The following is a 21,399-nucleotide window of genomic DNA, read 5'->3' as shown; positions in this document are numbered from 1 at the left end:
ATGGATGTGATGCAGATGGCTGCGATCCACGTGGATGTGAGTCAGTTGGACTGTATGTCGGACGTATAGTCCTATGGCCCTGTGATGGAAGACCTGGTGTCTGGATGAAGGTGTAGGGGTCGTGATGCCGTGGCAGCTCAGTATAGCCGTGTGGTGGAGGATAAGACATAGGCATCTCTGAAGAGGGTGGAAAAGAGGGAGTATTATTATCTACACTCCTTTTTCCCTTCCTCACCTTTTCTCGACCTCGAGAACTAGTAGGGTCATTGTTACCTTGACCCTTGCCTTCCATTTGCATAATATAATACATATTTAGATTGAAACATATAAGAAACTAGCTATAAAACGAGAGTACTTTAAAAAGCCAACTTTTTAATCCTCGTCGACGTATTGTTCCTCGTCCGAGAATTCTTCGTCGTCACTTGTTTGAATTTCATCAGTTGATTCTTCGTCCTCATTTTCTATAATTGTTACTTCATTTATATCAACTTCTTCCAATATGCGTTCAGGATGGTCCAAATCATTTTTTAACTGATCGTCCACTATTTGGTGAACACTGGATATATCATTTTGATATGCAACATCTAACACATTCTTGACTTCCACCCTACCTACAGGTTTAGTTTTTATTATAACCCACCAATCGGACTTATTCCGCCGCAATGGATAAGGAGCATAATACACTTGCCTAACGTTATGTGCAATTATGAAAGGATCATAGCGATCATACTCCCTCGTATGATTAATCTCAGTTATGTTATATTGGTGGTGTACTCTTGTACCTATTGTTGGATTTGGGTCAAACCACTTGCATCTAAAGAGTATCAATTTCTTATATGGCCAACCTGTATATTCTAGTTGTAATATTTCTTTGACCACACCATAATAATCAATATCTCCAACTTGGTTGCCATCACCACCTTGAACCCACACCCCGTTGTTGTTGCTATTTTTATTTTTAGAGCAATCCTCTGTATGAAACTTATAACCATTCACTACGTACTTAGACATTGTTGTGACCTGAAGCCCAGGTCCCCAAGATATATCTTTCAAAAATTGATTTACATAATTATTTAGATTATTTACCTACATAGTGTTAAAAATAATTTATAAGTTAGCATAACCGAATATATATATATATATATAGCGGGAACTTTAGAAGAACATTCTATATATATATATATAGCGGACACTTCAAAAAAACATTATCAGGATAAACTTACAAACTGTTTGAACCACGTATCAAATCTCGTATATACAGCATCATGGCCAAATTGACCCACGAAGTGACTGTGACACATCAAATATTTTTAGTAGTTGCATCAATATGTAATCACAGTAAATTTTACATTTTGATAACTAATAAATCAATACTTACTTGAGAAATGGTACAACTTCAGGACAATTTAGCAATACATGAATTGTAACTGACTTGTACTCCATATCACTCAAACTTCTCTTTCTAACATCCTTAGAATATCGGCCTGGTTAATTGAATATGGACATTGGTGGATATAATGGATCATTCACACATTCGACAGTGTGCCTATTGGTCCTATTCCTAGAACATGGCACGTTACTCTCAAAATAATAAGAATAAAAATGTGCAGTTTCCTTTGCAAAATAGGCTTCGCATATAGATCCTTCAATCCTATTCCTCTTCTTAACAAATTATTTGGATTTGTCAATAATCCTACATAATGTAATGTTAGCCAAGAACATTCAAATAAAATAGAATATTACATCAAACTTATAATATTACCTCTCAAAGGGATACATCCATCTGCATTGAACATGCCCTCCAAGTCGTGCCTCGTGTACAAGGTGGATTGGAAGGTGTTCCATCACATCAAAGAAACCACATGGAAATATATTTTCCATCTTACTAGAAGTTACATGAATGTTCTAATCCATAAGTAGGTTTTCTTCCCTTAATGTGGTAGAACACAAGTCTTTGAAAAACAAACTAATCTCTGTGATGGGTTTCTAGATTCTTTCAAGCAAACCACAAAATGCAATAGGCACTAAGGTCTCCATGAAAATATGACAGTCATGACTTTTCAAATGGCTCAACTTCCCTACCTCCATATCTACGTTTTTTCCTAGATTCAATGAATAACCCTCATGCATCTTCAATTTCATAACCCAATTACAAATTTGTCATCTTTCCTCCAAAGTGGATGTGTAACTTGCTTTGGGCTTGAACACCTTACCATTGTTTGTTGTCTGCAAGTATAATTTAGGTCGCCTGTAATATTCTTGTAAGTCCATTCCAGCCTTCGGGTTATCTTTTGTCTTACCTTTAACATCCATCACTCTGTTGAATAAATTGTCAAAATAATTCTTCTCAATATGCATGACATAAAGGTTGTGTCGGAGAAAATTATCCTTCTAATAAGGCAACTCCCAAAATGTACTTTGTTTCGTCCAATTATGAGTAACACCATATCCGGGAAATCTATAAGGTGGAGCCTCAGTAACTTTACTGAAGTTCTGGATCCTCTCCCAAATTTCCTCACCTGAAAGTATCGGAGGTGGCGAATCATATTCCACTTTATTCTTTTTGAATGCACTTTTCATCCTTCTAAACTCATAATCATCAGGCAAGAACTGACAGTGACAATCAAACCATGATTGCTTTCGACCATGTTTCAAAGTGAACGCTTTACCATTTTCCATGCAGTAAGGACAAGCTAGCTTCCCAGCAGTCATCCACCCAGACAACATTCCATACGCAGGAAAATCGTTAATAGTCCACATTAAATTAGCATGCAATTTTATATTCTACTTGGTCGATGTGTCATATGTTTCAACACCATCATACCACAATTGTTTTAGCTCATCAATCAAAGGTTGCAAATATTCATCAATCAAACTTTTCAAAATACGTGGACCGGGGATAATACAATTTAAATATATATATGGACTAGTCATACACAACTCAGGTGGTAGATTATAAGGTGTAAGAAAGATAGGCCAGCATGAATATGGTGTCGCATATATAGAAAAAGGTGTAAAGCCATCCGCACACAAACCTAACCGAATGTTCCTTGGTTTTCTAGCATAATATGGATATGTCCTATCAAAGTGCTTCCAAGCCTCTCCATCTGAAGGATGACACATAACACCAGGTGGTCTTCTATTTTCAAAGTGCCATCTCATATAAGGAGCATAACTCGTCGACGCATATAACCTCTTTAACCTAGGTATAAGAGGTAAATAATGCATCGCCTTTATAGCGACCATATTCCCGCTGGAAAGCCTCTTGAAACGAGGCTTTTCGCAAAATTTACAACTTTCTAAAGTTGCATCTTCTTTATAATATAACATGCAACCATATTCACAAAAATCAATTCTCATTGACGAAAGTCCTAACTTAGAAACCAATCTCTTTGCCTTATAGAAATCACCAGGTAAGTTGATATTTGGGTCAACTAGTTCACTCATAAGGTTAATAAAAGAGTCCATGGCTGCTTGAGAAATATTCCAATTAGATTTGATACTTAGTAATCTAACTGCAACAGACAGCTCAGAGTGAGGACTTCCTTCACGTAGTGGATGACTATCTTCCTCTAATTGTTCATAAAAATGTTTTGCATCATCATTAGGAGTTTGTTCAACATTTTCATTGAGCTCATTCCCGAAGTGCATCTCAAAAACATCCGCAACCATATCTTGAATTCTAGAATCATGATTTGTATTCTCCACCGACCTACTACTTTCACTAACAGCCATGTTATGAAATATTCCACGGCTACCATCGGTCTCTCCATGATTAGTCAACACAAAGTAATTGACACGACCCAAAATCCAAACCTGTCATGATGGCGCCTATCTTGATACTAGGCAAGCCGAAAATTTCAATAAACCAAAACTTCTCTTTAAGGTTGAAAATATAATATTTAAATACAATACAAACACTCCCCAAAACTTGGTGTCACCGAGTACATGAGCATCTAATATGAATACAAGTCTGGAAAATATAGTCTATAATAGTCTGAGACCAAATACAGCAAACAAAGAGATAGAGAAGGAGAGACGAGGTCTGCGGAAAACGACAACTACCTCAAAATCTCCTGAAAATCAACCGCGCGAAAGGATCAACACCCGCTATGTTCGGGAACACCTGGATCTGCACACGCAGTGCAGGGTGTAGTATGAGTACAACCAACTTAGCAAGTAACAATAATAAATAAGGAACTAAAGATAGTAACGAGCTACACAGTTATGGTTTATTTTCAGTAATTCCAGCAAAGAATAGACATGCTATCAAATCTGGTAGTTTAATGTCAAATCAATTTTTATGCAGTTTCTGTTCATGTAATCCGTATATCAACAATCTTTCAGAGATTTAACAGCAATGACAGATAGGAACTAAGTACAACAACAAATGGAAATCAAGTACAACCTCTTAAGACAACAATCACTCCCTGGGCTCCCAGCCCTCATCATTCCCTGGGCTCCCAGCCCTCATCACTCACTCTCAATGGGTACCCGCGCTCACTGGGGGTGTACAGACTCTGGAGGGGCTCCTATAGCCCAAGCGCTATAATCTGCAAGGACAACTCACGTGCCATAATATAAATATCTGGATCCGCACGGCCAACTCACATGCTGCATGGCCAACTCACGTGCTATAGTATAATATAAGAATCTGCATGGCCAACTCACGTGTTGCACGACCAACTCACGTGCTATAGTATAATATAAGGATCTGCACGGCCAAATCACGTGCTGCACGGACAACTCACGTGCTATGATATCACTATATCAAAATCAGTCCCTCGGCCTCTCTTACTCATAAATCTCTCCAGTCTCTCGGGCACTCATTAATCATGAAATGAGCCCAAACAACAATGATATGATGTATCAATAATAATAACAAAGACTGAGATAAAATGTGCAAGTAAGAACTGAGTCTGAGTACATATAGCATTTAGCAGGCAATTCAACAAGTACACGACCTTTGTGGGTCCCAACAGTACTATCACATAACCTAAGCATGATTTCTAACATGATTTACAGTCAAATCTTATCTACACATAGAGAGCATATAGCTAGCAACAAATTATTCAATTTTACAGTTTTCCTGGGACGGACCAAGTTACAATCCTCTCTGCGCACGCCCACACGCCCGTCACCTCCAAAATAATCACATGATACCAAAATCCGGGGTATAATACCATCAGGACCAGATTTAAAACTGTTACTTGTCTCAAAACGTGAAACTCTTTACTTTGCTATGCCTTTGCCTCGCAAATCGGCCTCCGAATGCCTCGAATCTAGTCACAAATAATTCGTTTCAGTCAACAAAATTTATTGGAACTAATTCCATAAGAAAATACTAATTCTTCATAAAAATCCAAAATTTAGCTCAAAAATCGCCCGTGGGGCTCACGACTCGGAACCCGACAAAAGTTATAAAATCTGAAAGCCCATTCAACCATGAGTCTACCCATACCAATTTTACTAAAATCCGACCTCAACTCGACCCTCAAATCTACAAATCTTATTTCCAAATTTCTAAGTTCCAATCTCTGATTTACACCTCAAAATCATGTAATCTAGTCACATTATTCGATGATAATTCAATATTATGGAGTAGAAATGATCACAAGGGACTTACCTCAAGTTTTCCTTGAAAATATATCAAAACTCGACTCTCCTCAAGCTCCAATTTGTCAAAAATGGCGAATGGGCTGAAGTCCCTGTTTTTATAATTCTGCCCAGACAACCTCGGTTCTGCCTCGATCTTGGCCTTCGATCGAGGTCCTCGATCCTGACCCTCGATCCTAGGCCTCGATCCTGGTCCTCGATCCTAGGCCTCGATCGTGGCTTCGATCTCGATCCTCGATCATGGCCCTCGACCCTGGCCTTCGATCATGTCTTCGACCCTGCCTTCGATCTTCGCCCTAGACCCTGGGCTCGATCATGGCTTCGATCGTGGCCATCGACCCTGAGCTCGATCATGGCTTCGATCGTGGCCCTCGACCTTGGGCTCGATCTGGGCTCACATCTGGGCTCGATTCTAAGAGATTTCTGGGCTCGAATCTAGCAGAAGAAATCTCCAACAAAAGGAAATTGCAGCAGCTGTTGTAGTTCAATTTTTGACCCGTTAACCATCCGAAACTCAACCGAGGCCCTCAGAAACTCAACCAAATATACAAACATGTCCTAAAACATCATACGAACTTAGTCGAATCCTCAAATCACATCAAACAATGCTAAAACCATGAATTACGCCCCAATTCAAGCCTATTGAACTTTGAAATTTCTAATTTCTACAAATAACACCGAAACCTATCAAATCACGTCCGATTGACCTTGAATTTTGCACACAAGTCATAAATGACATAACATACCTATTAAAATTGTCAGAATCAGATTTCGACTCCGATATCAAAAAAGTCAACCCCTCGGTCAAACTTCCAAAAATTCAACTTTCGGCATTTCAAGTCTAATTCCTTCCGGACACACTCCTAAGTGTGAAATCACCATACAGAGCTATTGGAATTATTAGAATCCGAATCCAAGGTCATTTACACATAGTTCCATATCCGGTCCACTTTTCTAACTTTGAATTCCTTCCGGACCCGAACCAACTAACCCGATAAGTCATAAATCAATAGCAAGGCATAAATTGAGCAGTAAATGGGAAAATGGGGTTATAATATTCAAAACTAACGGCCGGGTCATTACAGTAATTCTCTATAAACTATTTCCTATTGTCATGACCCAAAATCCCACCACAAGCGTCGTGATGGCAACTAGTCTCTAAGACTAGGTAAGCCAATTTCAATTACCTTTTGAAGCCATTTATTTGTTTTTTTGAAACTAACAGCGGAAATAATTACAATATACAACCTCCCAAGACTGGTAGTACTGAGTCACGAACTCTAACTGAATACATAGAATGATCACGAGGACCGAATATACAATACTGTTTGATTACAAGTTAACAGTACAATGAAATGAAAAGACTCCAAGGGACTGCGACGACCAAGCAGCTCTACCTTGAATCCTTACGATCCCGCTTTAACTCTGCTCAAGTCCGTTATCTTCAATACCTGGCTCTGCACAAAAATGTGCAGAAGTGTAGAGTGAGCACACCACAGCGGTGCCCAGTAAGTATCAAGACTAACCTCAATGGAGTAGAGATGAGGTACAGTCAAGACACTCACTAGTCTAATAACTTGTGCAATATGATATACAAAATAATAGGAAACAAATAATAATAAAGGCAGGATAAAACAACCAGTGATATGCACAAAAGACAACAAGAATACCATTAATATCACTCAACAATTAATAAACACAACTACACCCAATTAAATCAAGCCCTTCAAATAAATGTCTTTCACATAGTTCTTCCAGATAACTCTCTTTCAAATATAATTTTCTCAAATAATTATTTTTCAAATATAATTCTTTCAATAAATCTTTTCAAATACAATTTCATCAAATAAATATCTTTCAAAATACAATTCTTTTATATAATACTTTCTAAGTAAAAATCCTTCCAGATAAATATTTTAAATATAATTCTTTCAATTAAAAAGTCACCATATGACACCTCATTTTAAAATTATCAAAATATGGGTCTCAGCCCATTTTCATATTTCCACGGCACCTCGTGCCCATAATTAAATCATCATATTTGCCCAGCACCTCGTGCCCATAATTAAATCATCATATTTGCCCGGCACCTCGTGCCCTCATTTCATATCACAACTGCACGGACAATTCACGTGCCAAATATCATTATCATTTCATCACAGCACCTCGTGCCCACATTTTATATCACAACTGCATGGACAATTCACGTGCCAATATCCCCATTTCATATCACAATCCACGGAACCTCGTACCCACAATTCATTTTATAAACTGCCTGGCAATAGCCACAGGCTCCCAATTTTAACATAAATCATATTATTATCAATTTACTAACAACAAGAAAAGTTGCACAAGGTATAAAGATAAACACAAGAATGTCATGACCCCTAATTCCCTCCGTAGGATGTCGTGATGGCACCTAGTCTCTAAGACTAGGTAAGCCAATCAATGCAGAATAATAATAAATATCTGAAATAAATAAACAACAATTCAAACAATTTCAACTCCCAAAACCCGGTAGAAATAAGTCACAAGCTTTTAAGAATTTATCCTCAATATCTCTATATAACAGAGTCTAAAGAAAATAAGGAAGCAACATAACAAGAATAGAAGGGGACTCCGGAGTTTGCGGGTGCTGGCAGATATACCTCGAAATCTCTTCGTACGGCTAGTTTACTGATGCCTGGTCTGATAAGATGTACCTGGATCTGCACAAAAAGATGTGCAGAAGCGTAGTATGAGTACACCACAATGGTACCCAGTAAGTGCCAAGCCTAACCTCGGTAGAGTAGTGACGAGGTCAGGTCAGGCCCTATTGGAGAATAAATAATGACATGGTAAAAATGTTTAAACAATATAATAAGATAAAATAAAAATGAATCAAGTAGTATGTCACATTTAATTACACAAAATAATGGCAAATAAATACCTCGTGGAAACAAAACAAAATTTCTTTTCAACTTTAAGAAAGATCACAACAAAAATCAAAGGCAACTACGGCCATAAATCAATATCAACAAGGGCACTCCCGAGGTACCGCCTCGTAGTCCCAAATCATAAATAAATTCACAATATCTCATTTTTTTAACTCACCGCGGGAGCCTTCACAATTTATTTGAAAGAAAATATTTTTCCCGTAATAGCATCCCGCGTTTTAGCCATCCTTATCACACCGCATGACTTCTAGTAGTTCCCCCTACTAGCCACGCGTATCAAGCCACCCTTATGTCACCGCATGCGTTTCAATACCCAGACGTTATACCACCGCATGCGTATCAATATCACAATATATCACAATTTGACACCTCAAGTGCCCAAATATTTCAATTTGCCAAAATAAATCAATGATATTTTCCACAATAAAGAGCTCCCGGCTCATGCCAACATAATCATCAATAATATTTTTTCATAATAAAGAGCCCACGGCTCCATACAATGAGTACAAAAATCTTATAAAAATATTCAGGAAAAAATAATTTAGCAAAATAATATTTCAAAATCTTTAACATGTTGCTTCAATACCAAATTTAAAATGTCAAATACTTCATATTAATTATATTTAATTTAAAAAAAATAAATTTCAAATAATGCACAGAATAAAAGAAACCAAATTTCAACCAAACAGGTAAAACAATTAGCAGGAAAAGGTCAAGCAAATTTAAAGTATACAAATCAAATCAATGATGGAGAATATAACCAGATTTAATAAATTAATTAATATGCAATAGTGATCTTCACAATTTAAAAAAATATAATCCTTCACATTTAGTCCTTGTACACACTCGTCAACTCGTGTACATGACTTTCATCACATTACAATTAATACCAATCCTAGGGGAAATTTTTCCCACACAAGGTTAGACAAGTCACTTATCTCGACTTGCTCCAATTTAACCAAGTAGTATGCATTTTCCTCGATTTTCCGATTCCGGTCGACTAGTATCTAGTCATAATTAATTCGATACAGTCAACAAATATTATAGAATTAATTATGTAAGAAAATACTATATTTTTCAATAAAAATCCGAAATTAACTCAAAAATGGCCCGTAGGGCCCAAGTCTCGGAATCCAACGAAAGTTACGAAATATGAACGCCCATTCAACTACTAATCCAACCATACAATTTTTACAAAAATCCGACATCAACTTTACCTCCAAATCTCAAATTCTCATTTTGAAATCCCTAGGCCCAAATCCTCTAATTTCACCTCAAAAACATGTTATCTATTCGAAATATTCAACGATAATGCAATATAATTGACTAACAATGATCACATGAGACTTACCTCAAGTTTCCCTTGAATTCACTCTCAAAATCTACCCAAAAACCGTGCTTGAAGGTCCAAAAATGGCAAAACTCGGAACTCCCTCTGTTTTTAACATTTTGTCCAGGATTTTCGCATCCGCGGTGATTTCTTCGTACCTGCGGTCTTCGCATCCGCGGTGATTTCTTCGCACCTACGGTCTTCGCATCCGCGGTGATTTTTTTGCACCTGCGGTCTTTGCACCCGCGATGACTATTTTCGCACACGCAGTCTTCGCACCTGCAGTCTTCGCACCCGCGATGACTGTTTTCGCACCCACGATCTTCGCACCTGCGGTGATTGTTTTCGCACCCCCGGTGCCTTGATAGCCCATGCATTTTTGCTTCTGCGAATCATTCCTCGCATCCGCGAGCTCGTACCTACGACCCTTTTTCGTGCAAGGTGCGATCACACCAGCAGCCCAACTGCTTCAGCTCCTCCTCCAAATCCAAATTCGATCCGTTAAGCATCCGAAACTCACCCGAGGCCCTCGGGACCCGTACGAACATACCAACAAGTTCCATAACATAACACGGACCTAGTCGAGGCCTCAAATCATATCAAACAACATCAAAACGATGAGTCGCACCTCAAATAAAAATCTATGAACTTTGAACTTTTAAATTCTATATCTTGTGCTGAAATACATCAAATGAATCCGGAATGACTTCAAATTTTTCACACAAGTCATAAATGATATAACAAAGCTATTACAATTTACAGAATCAGATTCCGACCTCGATATCAAAAAGTCAATCCTCCGGTTAAACTTCCTAAAAATTTAATTTTCGGCATTTCAAGTTTAATTCACTACGGACTTCCAAATAAAATTCCGATCACATTCCTAAGTCCAAAATCATCATACGGAGATGTTGGAATCATCAAAATTCTATTCCGGGGTCGTTTGCATATAATTCGACATCCGGTCACTATTTGAACTTAAACTTTTAATTTTCCATTAAAATTCCATATCTCGAGCTAGGGACCTCGGATTTTGATTCTGGGCATACGCCCAAGTCCCAATTCACTATACGGACCTACCGGAACTGTCAAAACACTGATTTGATTCTGTTTGCTCAAAATGTTGACCAAAGTCAACTCAATTAAGTTTTAAAGCTCTAATTAATATTTTTATCCATTTTTTTACCTGAAAACTTTTTGGAACATTTTACGGACTGCGCACGCAAGTCGAGGAATGATAAATAGTGCTTTTCGAGGTCTTAGAATACAGAATTAATTATTAAATTTAAAGACGACATTTTGGGTCATCACATTCTCCACCTCTAAAACAAACGTTCGTTCTCGAACGGAGTTAGAAAAACTACCCGAGCTGGTGAATAAGTGTGGATAACGGCTGCGCATATCATGCTCGGTCTCCCAAGTCGCCTCCTCGACTGGATGACCCCTCCACTGAACCACTGGATTGCCGTGATATTTCTGAAGCATAGAAACATGGAATACCGTATGAACTGCAGAGAGACTAGGTGGTAGCACAAGTCTGTAAGCCACCTCTCCAACTCTCTCAAGAATCTCAAAAGGCCCAATATACCTAGGGCTCAACTTGCCCTTCTTCCCGAACCTCATCACACCCTTCATAGGCGAAACCCGGAGCAATACCCGCTCACCAACCATGAATGCAACATCACGAACCTTCCCATCCACATAACTCTTCTGTCTAGGTTGGGCTGTACGAAGTCGATCCTGAATCAACTTAACCTTTTCCAAGGCATCCTGAACCAAGTCTGTATCCAGTAGTCTAGCCTCGCCCGGTTCGAACCAACCCACTGGACACCGGCACCGCCTACCATACAAGGCCTCATACCGAGCCATCTGAATGCTTGACTAGCAATTGTTGTTGTAAGCAAACTCCGCAAGTGGTAAGAACTGATCCCAAGCACCCCCAAAATCTATCACATACACACGAAGCATATCCTCCAGTATCTGAATAGTGCGTTTGGACTGCCCGTCCGTCTGAGGGTGAAATGTTGTACTCAACTCCACACGAGTACCCAACTCTCGATGTACAACCCTCCAAAATTGTGAAGTAAACTGTGTACCCCGGTTAGAGATGATAGATACCGGTACACCGTGAAGTCTGACAATCTCGTGAATATATACCTGAACCAGCTGCTCTAAAGAGTAAGTAGTAATCACATGAATGAAATGAGCTGACTTGGACAATCTATCCACAATCAGCCAAACTGCATCGAATTTCCTCCAAGTCCGTGGGAGCCCAACAACGAAATCCATAGTGATCCGCTCCCATTTACATTCTGGAATTTCCAACATCTAAAGCAATCCACCCGGTCGTTAATGCTCATATTTCACCTGCTGACAATTTAGGCACCGAGCTACATACTCCACTATGTCTTTCTTCACCCTCCTCCACCAGTAATGTTACCTCAAGTCCTGCTACACCTTCGCAGCACCCGGATGTATGGAGTACCGCAAACTATGAGTCTCCTGGAGAATCAATTCACCCAAAACATCTACTTTAGGCACACATAGCCTGCCCTGCATCCGTAATACACCGTCATCTCCAATTGCAACTTCCTTGGCATCACTGTGCTGAACTGTATCCTTAAGGACAAGCAAATGGGGTCATCATACTAACGCTCCCTGATACGATCATAAAGAGAAGATTGAGAAACCACACAAGCCAAAATTTGACTCGGCTCGGAAACATCCAATCTGACAAACTGGTTGGCCAAGGCCTGAACATCCAAGGCCAAAGGCCTCTCTGCTACCGGTAAATATGCTAAGTTGCCCAAACTCTCCGCCTTACGACTCAAGGCATCGGCCACTACATTGGCCTTCCCAGGATGATAGAGAATGGTGATATCATAATCCTTAAGCAACTCCAACCATCTCTGCTACTGCAATTAAGATCCTTCTATTTAAACAGATGTTGTAGACTCCGGTGATCGTTGTAGACCTCACAATGGACACCGTACAAATAATTCCTCCAAAATCTTCAAGGCACGAACAATAGCTGCTAACTCAAGGCCGTGGACCGGAAAATCCTTCTCATGTACCTTTAACTGTCTGGACGCGTAGGCAATCACCATACCGCCTTGCATCAGCACCACGCCGAGACCAATACGCGACTCGTCATAATAAACAGTATAAGACCTTGAACATTTAAGTAATACCAACGCTTGTGTCGGAGTCAAAGTGATCTTGAGCTTCTGAAAGCTCAACTCACACTCGTCTGAACCTGTAAATGGGGCACCCTATTGGGTCAATTTGGTCTTAATAGTTGTTCATAATTAATTACAGAATCGTCATTTAACCTCATGTTAACAAAAATGTCATTGCAAACCTTCACAATACTGATAACTAGATGCGAGGCATGAAGACCTCATAATTATTTATTAGAATTAACGAGTCACATTTAACGCCACCTGGGCGGGCACCTACCTCGTAGGTTAAAAATTAATATTTACAATACGAATTTGACAACTATGCACAGAGAATTTCATATAAGAATTTTTCAAAAAAGCCTAACAGGTATGACTCCCTATTAGTACTATAGTACAAATTTAATTTCACAAGAGAGAACGTAAACACAAGAATTTTCCTCACAAGGATCTCATCCTTATATAACTTCCACCGCAGCTCGTAGCTCAGTTTAAACATACCAATTTATATAAAAATGTGAGGATCTCGTCCTTAGTTCTGAATAACAAGTAATATGCACATCGTGTCAATCAAAAATTTCCATTTTCTCCTTTTAAATAATTTTGTTACACCAAATCACAACACATAATGAACCCCACATCGGTAGGTCATATAATTCACAATTTGCAATTAATTATTCGAAATTTACATCAAACTTTACCGAAATGAGTAACAGAAAGCCACATTTAGCCTCACAGCTCTTATTAGTGACCAACACGAAATTATAGGCGTAGTTATCTCCATAAAATCTCCCAACAGGGGTAAACACATAAGTAGATTATAGAATTATGAAGCTTACTCATAAGTGGAGTACAATAGGAGAACTTGTCTCGATAATCAGAACCGATTCAAGTTAAGGAAATTATTCCTTTATATTATATCAAGGTCATACCTGTAACGACACCAACTGATATAGTGACCTCCGCCATACCTTAAAACAAATATATTAACGGCTGGGTCTCCACCTCTAGGACGCCTTCTACCCATCTGTCCTCCACCCCTAACTGGTCGTGTGGGTGGTTTAGTAACTGCAATGGGGCACGTAGCCTGAGTGCTTTGATAAAATAAGTCTCTCCCAAGTTTGGGACAATTTTCTCATTATGTGCCTAGTATCACCGTATTCATAACAACCCATTTGCGGGTTAGGCTGCTCATATTGAGTCTGTGCCAGATAACTGGAATAACCATTATAGGAACTCATGTCGGTGGTGCATTAAAAGAACTTACAAGAGTACCCCGAGTAATCCGGTGTGCGAACAGGGCTGGCCGACTGCCTGAGCCCCCGCCATAATGATTTATACTTGCAGAGTAGAATCCACTGAATCCCCCAGAACCTCCAGACGTCTTGGTCTCCTTAGTTTCCTTTTTCCTCACCCCGAACACGTTCTAATATCTTGGCAATTTGTACAACTAGCAGAAATGAAGTATCAACTTGTAGCTCCTGAGTCGTACAAAATTTTACGATCATAATTGAGTCCTATAATGAGTTTGTGGAGTCGCCCTCTGGCTGTAGAAAGCAAAGTAGGAGTATGACGGGCTAACTTATTGAACTTGATGGCATATTCTAACACTGTCAATAGTGACCTGACGCAACCGTTCAAACCCTATGCGCCATGCATTACGGAGAGCCCGGGAAACAAACTCTTTCAAAAGCATTTCTAAGAACTGAGCCAAGTGGGCGGTGTTGCATTGGTTGATCTGCCCTCTTCATAGGCTTGCCACGAACACCGGTGGAGAATTATCTCTCCCAAGGCAAATTTCTTCTTTTGTTATGCTGACTCAACACTGTTGAGCTGACCCATTTCTTAGCATACTCTTCGATTCTTCTTTGGGGTAACCCTTACCCCTATTTATACACAACGATCACAAACGTAGAGCTCCATATAGACAAATCTTGGCACGAACCACATAGTCCAAAATCTCGTCAACAACTGTACAACCTCCAAAGCACCCCAAAATCTACAACCGTGACGTCCACGCTGAGTAGACCTTCTGTAAATTTAGAGTTGTTTCTATAACTCCTTTGGTACTGAAGTATAGAATTATTAAGGAGTCGGACATACTGCAAGTCCTGACCTTATCCTCTACAAAATCTCAGGCCTTAAACATGTGTAAATTTTAGGGAACCTTCAGTACCACATATATACATTTCAGGTCAAAACTGATATAACACATGACCCCGCAATCCACCCATTGGTAGTGAACTCCCCCCCACTCGGCATGAAGTCATAGGTCACAACGTCCGATGATCCATAATAATAACCTTCACAGCTCGTATAAATCAACCAGACGCCAACGTCCATTGCACCCCCACATGATTCACTAGGTGATCTCTTAATACGCCCGCATCTTCAGTCGGAACCGCACATTGAGGCAATGTTTGAGCCTCTCTGGCTCCCTCATAGTCCATCTACGGCATCACGAACCGTCGACGCACAACTGATACCGAGTGCACAATGTCATAAATGAGTTGATACAAAGGAATATAAGACATATGTTTCAAGCTAAATTAATGCCGCACGATAAGGAAATCAAGAAGTAAATATTTCCTAATAGTTCCATAGCCTCTCGAAGATAAGTACAGACGTCTCGGTACTGATCCGCAAGACTCTACTAAACCTGCTTATGACTCATGACACCTATGAAGCTAGAGCTCTGATGCTAACTTGTCACGACGCCAAATTCCCTCTGTAGGATGTCGTGATGACACCTAGTCTCTAAGACTAGGTAAGCTTATCAATGCAGAATAATAATGAATATCTGAAATAAATAAACAACAATTCAAATAATTTCAACTCCCAAAACCCGATAGAAATAAGTCACAAGCTTCTAAGAATTTATCCTCAATATCTCTATATAACAGAGTCTAAAGAAAATAAGGAAGCAACATAACAAGAATAGAAGGGGACTCCGGAGTCTGCGGGTGCTGGCAGATATACCTCGAAGTCTCCTCGTACGGCTAGTTTATTGATGCCTGGTCTGATAAGATATACCTGGATCTGTACAAAAAGATGCGCAGAAGCGTAGTATGAGTACACCACAACTGTAACCAGTAAGTGCCAAGCCTAACCTCGGTAGAGTAGTGACGAGGTCATGTCAGGCCCTACAGGAGAATAAATAATGATATGGTAAAAATGTTTAAAAAATATAATAAGATAAAATGAGAATGAAAATGAATCAAGTAGTATGTCACATTTAATTACACAAAATAATGGCAAATAAATATCTCGTGGAAACAAAACAAAATTTCTTTTCAACTTTAAGAAAGATCACAACAAAAATCAAAGGCAACTACGGCCATAAATCAATATCAACAAGGGCACTTCCGAGGTACCGCCTCGTAGTCCCAATTCATAAATAAATTCACAATATCTCATTTACTTATCTCACCGCAGGATCCTTCACAATTTATTTGAAAGAAAATATTTTTTCCGAAATAGCATCCCGCGTTTTAGCCATCCTTATTACACCGCATGACTTCTAGTAGTTCCCCCCACTAGCCACGCGTATCAAGCCACCCTTATATCGCCGCATGCATTTCAATACCCAGACCTTATACCACCGCATGCGTATCAATATCACAATATATTACAATTTGCACCTCAAGTGCTCAAATATTTCAATTTACCAAAATAAATCAACGATATTTTCCAAAATAAAGAGCTCCCGGATCATACCAACATAATCATCAATAATATTTTTTCATAATAAAGAGCCCACGACTCCATCACAATGAGTACAAAAATCTTACAAAAATATTCAGGAATAAATAATTTAGCAAAATAATATTTCAAAATCTTTAATACGTTGCTTCTATACCAAATTTAAAATGTCAAATACTTCATATTAAATATATTTAATTTAAAGAAAATAAATTTTAAATAATGCACAGAATAAAGAAACCAAGTTTCAACCAAACAGGTAAAATAATTAGCAGGAAAAGGTCAAGCAAATTTAAAGTATACAAATCAAATCAATGATGGAGAATATAACAAGATTTAATAAATTAATTAATATGCAACAATGATCTTCACAATTTAAAAAATATAATCCTTCACATTTAGTCCTTGTACACACTCGTCACCTTGTGTACACGACTTTTATCACATTATAATTAATATCAATCTTAGGGGAAATTTCCCCCACACAAGGTTAGACAAGTCACTTACCTCGACTTGCTCCAATTTAACCAAGTAGTATGCTTTTGCCTCGATTTTCCGATTCCGATCGACTCGTATCTAGTCATAATTAATTCGATACAGTCAACAAAAATTATAGAATTAATTATGTAAGAAAATACTACATTTTTCAATAAAAATCCAAAATTAACTCAAAAATGGCCCGTGGGGCCCAAGTCTCGGAATCCGGCGAAAGTTAAGAAATATGAACGCCCATTCAACTACGAGTCCAACCATACCATTTTTACAAAAATACGACATCAACTTGACCTCCAAATCTCAAATTCTCATTTTGAAATCCCTAGGCCTAAATCCTCTAATTTCACCTCAACAATATGTAATCTATTCGAAATATTGAATGATAATCCAATATAATTGACTAACAATGATCACATGTGACTTACCTCAAGTTTCCCTTGAATTCTCTCTCAAAATCGCCCCAAAACCCGTTTTTGAAGGTCCAAAAATGGCAAAACTCGGAACCCCCTCTGTTTTTAACATTCTGTCCAGGATTTTCGCATCTGCGGTGATTTCTTCGCACCTGCGGTCTTCGCACCTGCGATGACTATTTTCGCACCCGCGGTCTTCACACCCGCGATGACTGTTTTCGCACCCGCGATGAGTTTTTTCCCACCCGCGGTGCCTGGACATCCCATGCATTTTCGCTTCTGCGAATCATTCCTCGCATCCGCGAGCTCGCACCTGTGGCCCTTTTTTCGCGCAGGTGCGATCACACCAGCAGCCCAGCTGCTTCAGCTCCTCCAAATCCAAATTTGATCCGTTTAGCATCTGAAACTCTCCCGAGGCCCTCGAAACCCCGTACGAACATACCAACAAGTTCCATAACATAACACAGACCTACTCGAGGCTTCAAATCATATCAAACAACATCAAAACGACGAGTCGTACCTCAAATAAAAATCTATGAACTTTGAACTTTCAAATTCTATATCTTGTGCCAAAATACATAAAATCAATCCGGAATGACTTCTAATTTGGCACACAAGTCATAAATGACATAACAAAGCTATTATAAACTCAACCCTCCGGTCAAACTTCCCAAAAATTCAATTTTTGGCATTTCAAGTTTAATTCACTACGGACTTCCAAATAAAATTCTGATCACATCCCTAAGTCCAAAATCACCATACGGAGATGTTGAAATCATCAAAATTCTATTCCGGGGACGTTTGTACATAATCCGACATCTGGTCACTATTTGAACTTAAACTTTTAATTTTTCATTAAAATTCCAAATCTCGAGCTAGGGACCTCGGATTTTGATTCCAGGCATACGCCCAAGTTCCAATTCACGATACGGACCTACCGGAACTGTCAAAACACTAATCTGAGTCCGTTTACTCAAAATGTTGACCAAAGTCAACTTAGTTGAGTTTTAAAGCTCTAATTCACATTTTAATCTATTTTTTCACCAGAAAACGTTTCGAAATATTTTATGAATTGCGTACGCAAGTCGAGGAATGATAAATAGTGCTTTTCGAGGTCTTAAAACACAAAATTAATTATTAAATTTAAAGATGACATTTTGGGTCATCACAAAGAAAATCACAACATCACATGAAACTTGTCTACACCACAACCCCACATCATAACATATCGTCTCTGACAATAGCCACCCTTATTGCTCCTATTGCCACCCTTATCGCTCCTATAGCCACCCTTATCGCTCCATCCAGACAATATTAATAGTCACCCTTATCGCTTATACTGCCACCCTTATTGCTCCTTTAGCCACCCTTATCGCTCCGCCCAGACAATATCAATAGCCAACAAACACAACAGTGAAATGCCACCCTTATCTCCCCAAAATAACAACTCACACAACACAACATTTTACACTGGAATTTATCACAACAACATAACAAAAATCAATTCATATCACAATTTGTCCAATGGCCACAACCAAATTTCAAAGCTACAACCAAGTCAATTAATTTCACAGCAAATAGCCAAATGCTCCACACAATGTGTACAATACCCATAAACAATCAATAGAGATAGAAATTACCCAACATAAAGTAAAGTCTTCATAAAAGATAAAATTTTCAATAATTATATAAATGCCTCTTCTTAAGCTCATTTAATTAATTATTTGCAGAGGGGAAAATCCAAAATGAATTAAATTCCAATAATTATCAAACCAGCAAATTCACGAAATTTCATAAATAATCAAATAACAATCACATCACATTGTCATATAACAATAGAGTCAACAACATGGGTTTAGGCACGACAAGTAGATGATTAAATATATGCCAACAATTATCCAATTTACTACGCAATATGCTCAAGACTTTAACTCAATAAAATTTGCATATATAAACCAAGTACGTACTCGTCACCTCTCGTACATGATTTTCAATTATCCAAGTTTCACATAAGACTCAATGCCTAAGGGGAATTTTCCCCACTCGAGTTTAAGCAAGACACTTACCTCTTTGAAGTTATGCCGATATTCCAAAATCGTCTTCTTGCTTGAATTGACCTCCGGGCCATTCAAATCTATCCAAATTAATTGTATAACTTCATTAAAATTTATCAGAAATAATTCCGGATAATATTACGTCGACTAAAAAATTTATTCCAAAAAGTCAACAAAAGTCAACACGGGACCCGCCTCTCGGAACCCGACATAATTTTCAAAAAATCCGAACACCCATTCCGATACGAGTTCAACCATACCAACTCGACTTCCAAATCTTAAATTTTCATTTTTGGAAGATTTTACAAAAATCTTGATTTTTCCTCCATTAAATCCGAATTAAATGATGGATTCAAAGACATAATAATGAAAATTAATCAAAACTGGATAAGAATCACTTACCCCAAACACTCACGCAAGAATCTCTCCAAAAATCGCCTTCTACCAAGCTCCAAATTTGATTTTGAGTTATGAACCCAAACCTCCGTTTTTGGGACTTTTAATTCTGCCCAGATAGGCCTTATTCGCATTCACGACCATTGCTTCACGTTAGAGAAGGTCAAAACCCAACTGCCTCAAATCCTTCATCGTGTTCGCGACCTCCTCGTCGCGTTCACGAAGGCCAATTTTTTCTGTCCCCTCATTTCCTCTTCGCGTTCGCGAACCCCTCGTCGCGTTCGCGATGACCAGCTGACCAACTCCTTCGCGTTCGTGTTCCACTCTTTACGTTCGTGAAGGGTAAACCATCAGTCCCTCAAATTCCTCTTCGCGAACGCGGGCTCCCTTCGTGTTCGTGAAGAAGTAAACCAGATGACAGAAAACAGCAGTTCAAAAATAGAAGGAAATGGCCCGTAGCCCATCCGAAACACACCCGAGGCCTTCGGGACCCCGTCTAAACATACCAACAAGTTCCATAACCTATCACGGACTCGCTCGAGGTTCCAAATCACATCAAATAATGCGGAAAATACAAATTGTTCCACGAATCGAACTTATGAACTGTAATGACCCGGTCGGTAGTTTTGAGAATTTAAGTCCCGTTTGGCGGCATAAGGCCCCGTGCAGCTTTGTATTATGTGTATTGACTTGCGTGCATGGTTGAATTCAGTTACCGGATGATTCGGGGTGATTTGGGACACTCGGTCCCTAAAACGGAAGTTTAAGTCTTAGGATTTTGACCATAGTCAGAAATGTGTGAAGACGACTCCGGAATGTAGTTCTGTCAATTCCGTTAGCTCCGTTGGATGATTTTGGACTTAGGAGCGTGTCCGAAAAATTATTTGGAGATCCATAGTGGAATTAAGCTTGAAATGGTGAAAGTCAAATTTTTGGAAAGTTTGACCGGGGGGTTGACTTTTTGATATCGGGGTCGGAATCCGATTCTGGAAATTTGAATAGCTTCGTTATGTCAATTATGACTTGTGTGCAAAATTTGAAGTCATTTCGGATTGATTTGATGTGTTTCGGCACAAGATATAAAATTTAAAAGTTCAAAGTTCATAGATTTTAGTTTGAGGTGTGATTCATCGTTTTGATGTTGTTCGACGTGATTTGAGGCCTTGAGCAGGTCCGTGTTATGTTATGGGACTGGATGGTGTGATTGGACGGGATCCCGAGGGGCTTGGGTGAGTTTCGGGGGTGATTTCGGACTATTTCTAGGCCATTTATAGCTACTGA

General features: G+C 39.0%; 1 pseudogene; it reads left to right on the top strand.

Annotated features, from left to right (window-relative positions):
- Positions 1 to 21,399, top strand: part of LOC142180042 (7-deoxyloganetic acid glucosyltransferase-like) — a 97,834-nt pseudogene continuing 76,435 nt past the window's right edge.

The sequence above is a fragment of the Nicotiana tabacum genome, chromosome 4 (assembly GCF_000715075.1).
Source record: "Nicotiana tabacum cultivar K326 chromosome 4, ASM71507v2, whole genome shotgun sequence".
Classification (NCBI taxonomy): Eukaryota; Viridiplantae; Streptophyta; class Magnoliopsida; order Solanales; family Solanaceae; genus Nicotiana; species Nicotiana tabacum.
Note: the sequence above shows the minus strand (reverse complement) of the source record. Positions and strands in the feature narration are given on the sequence as shown.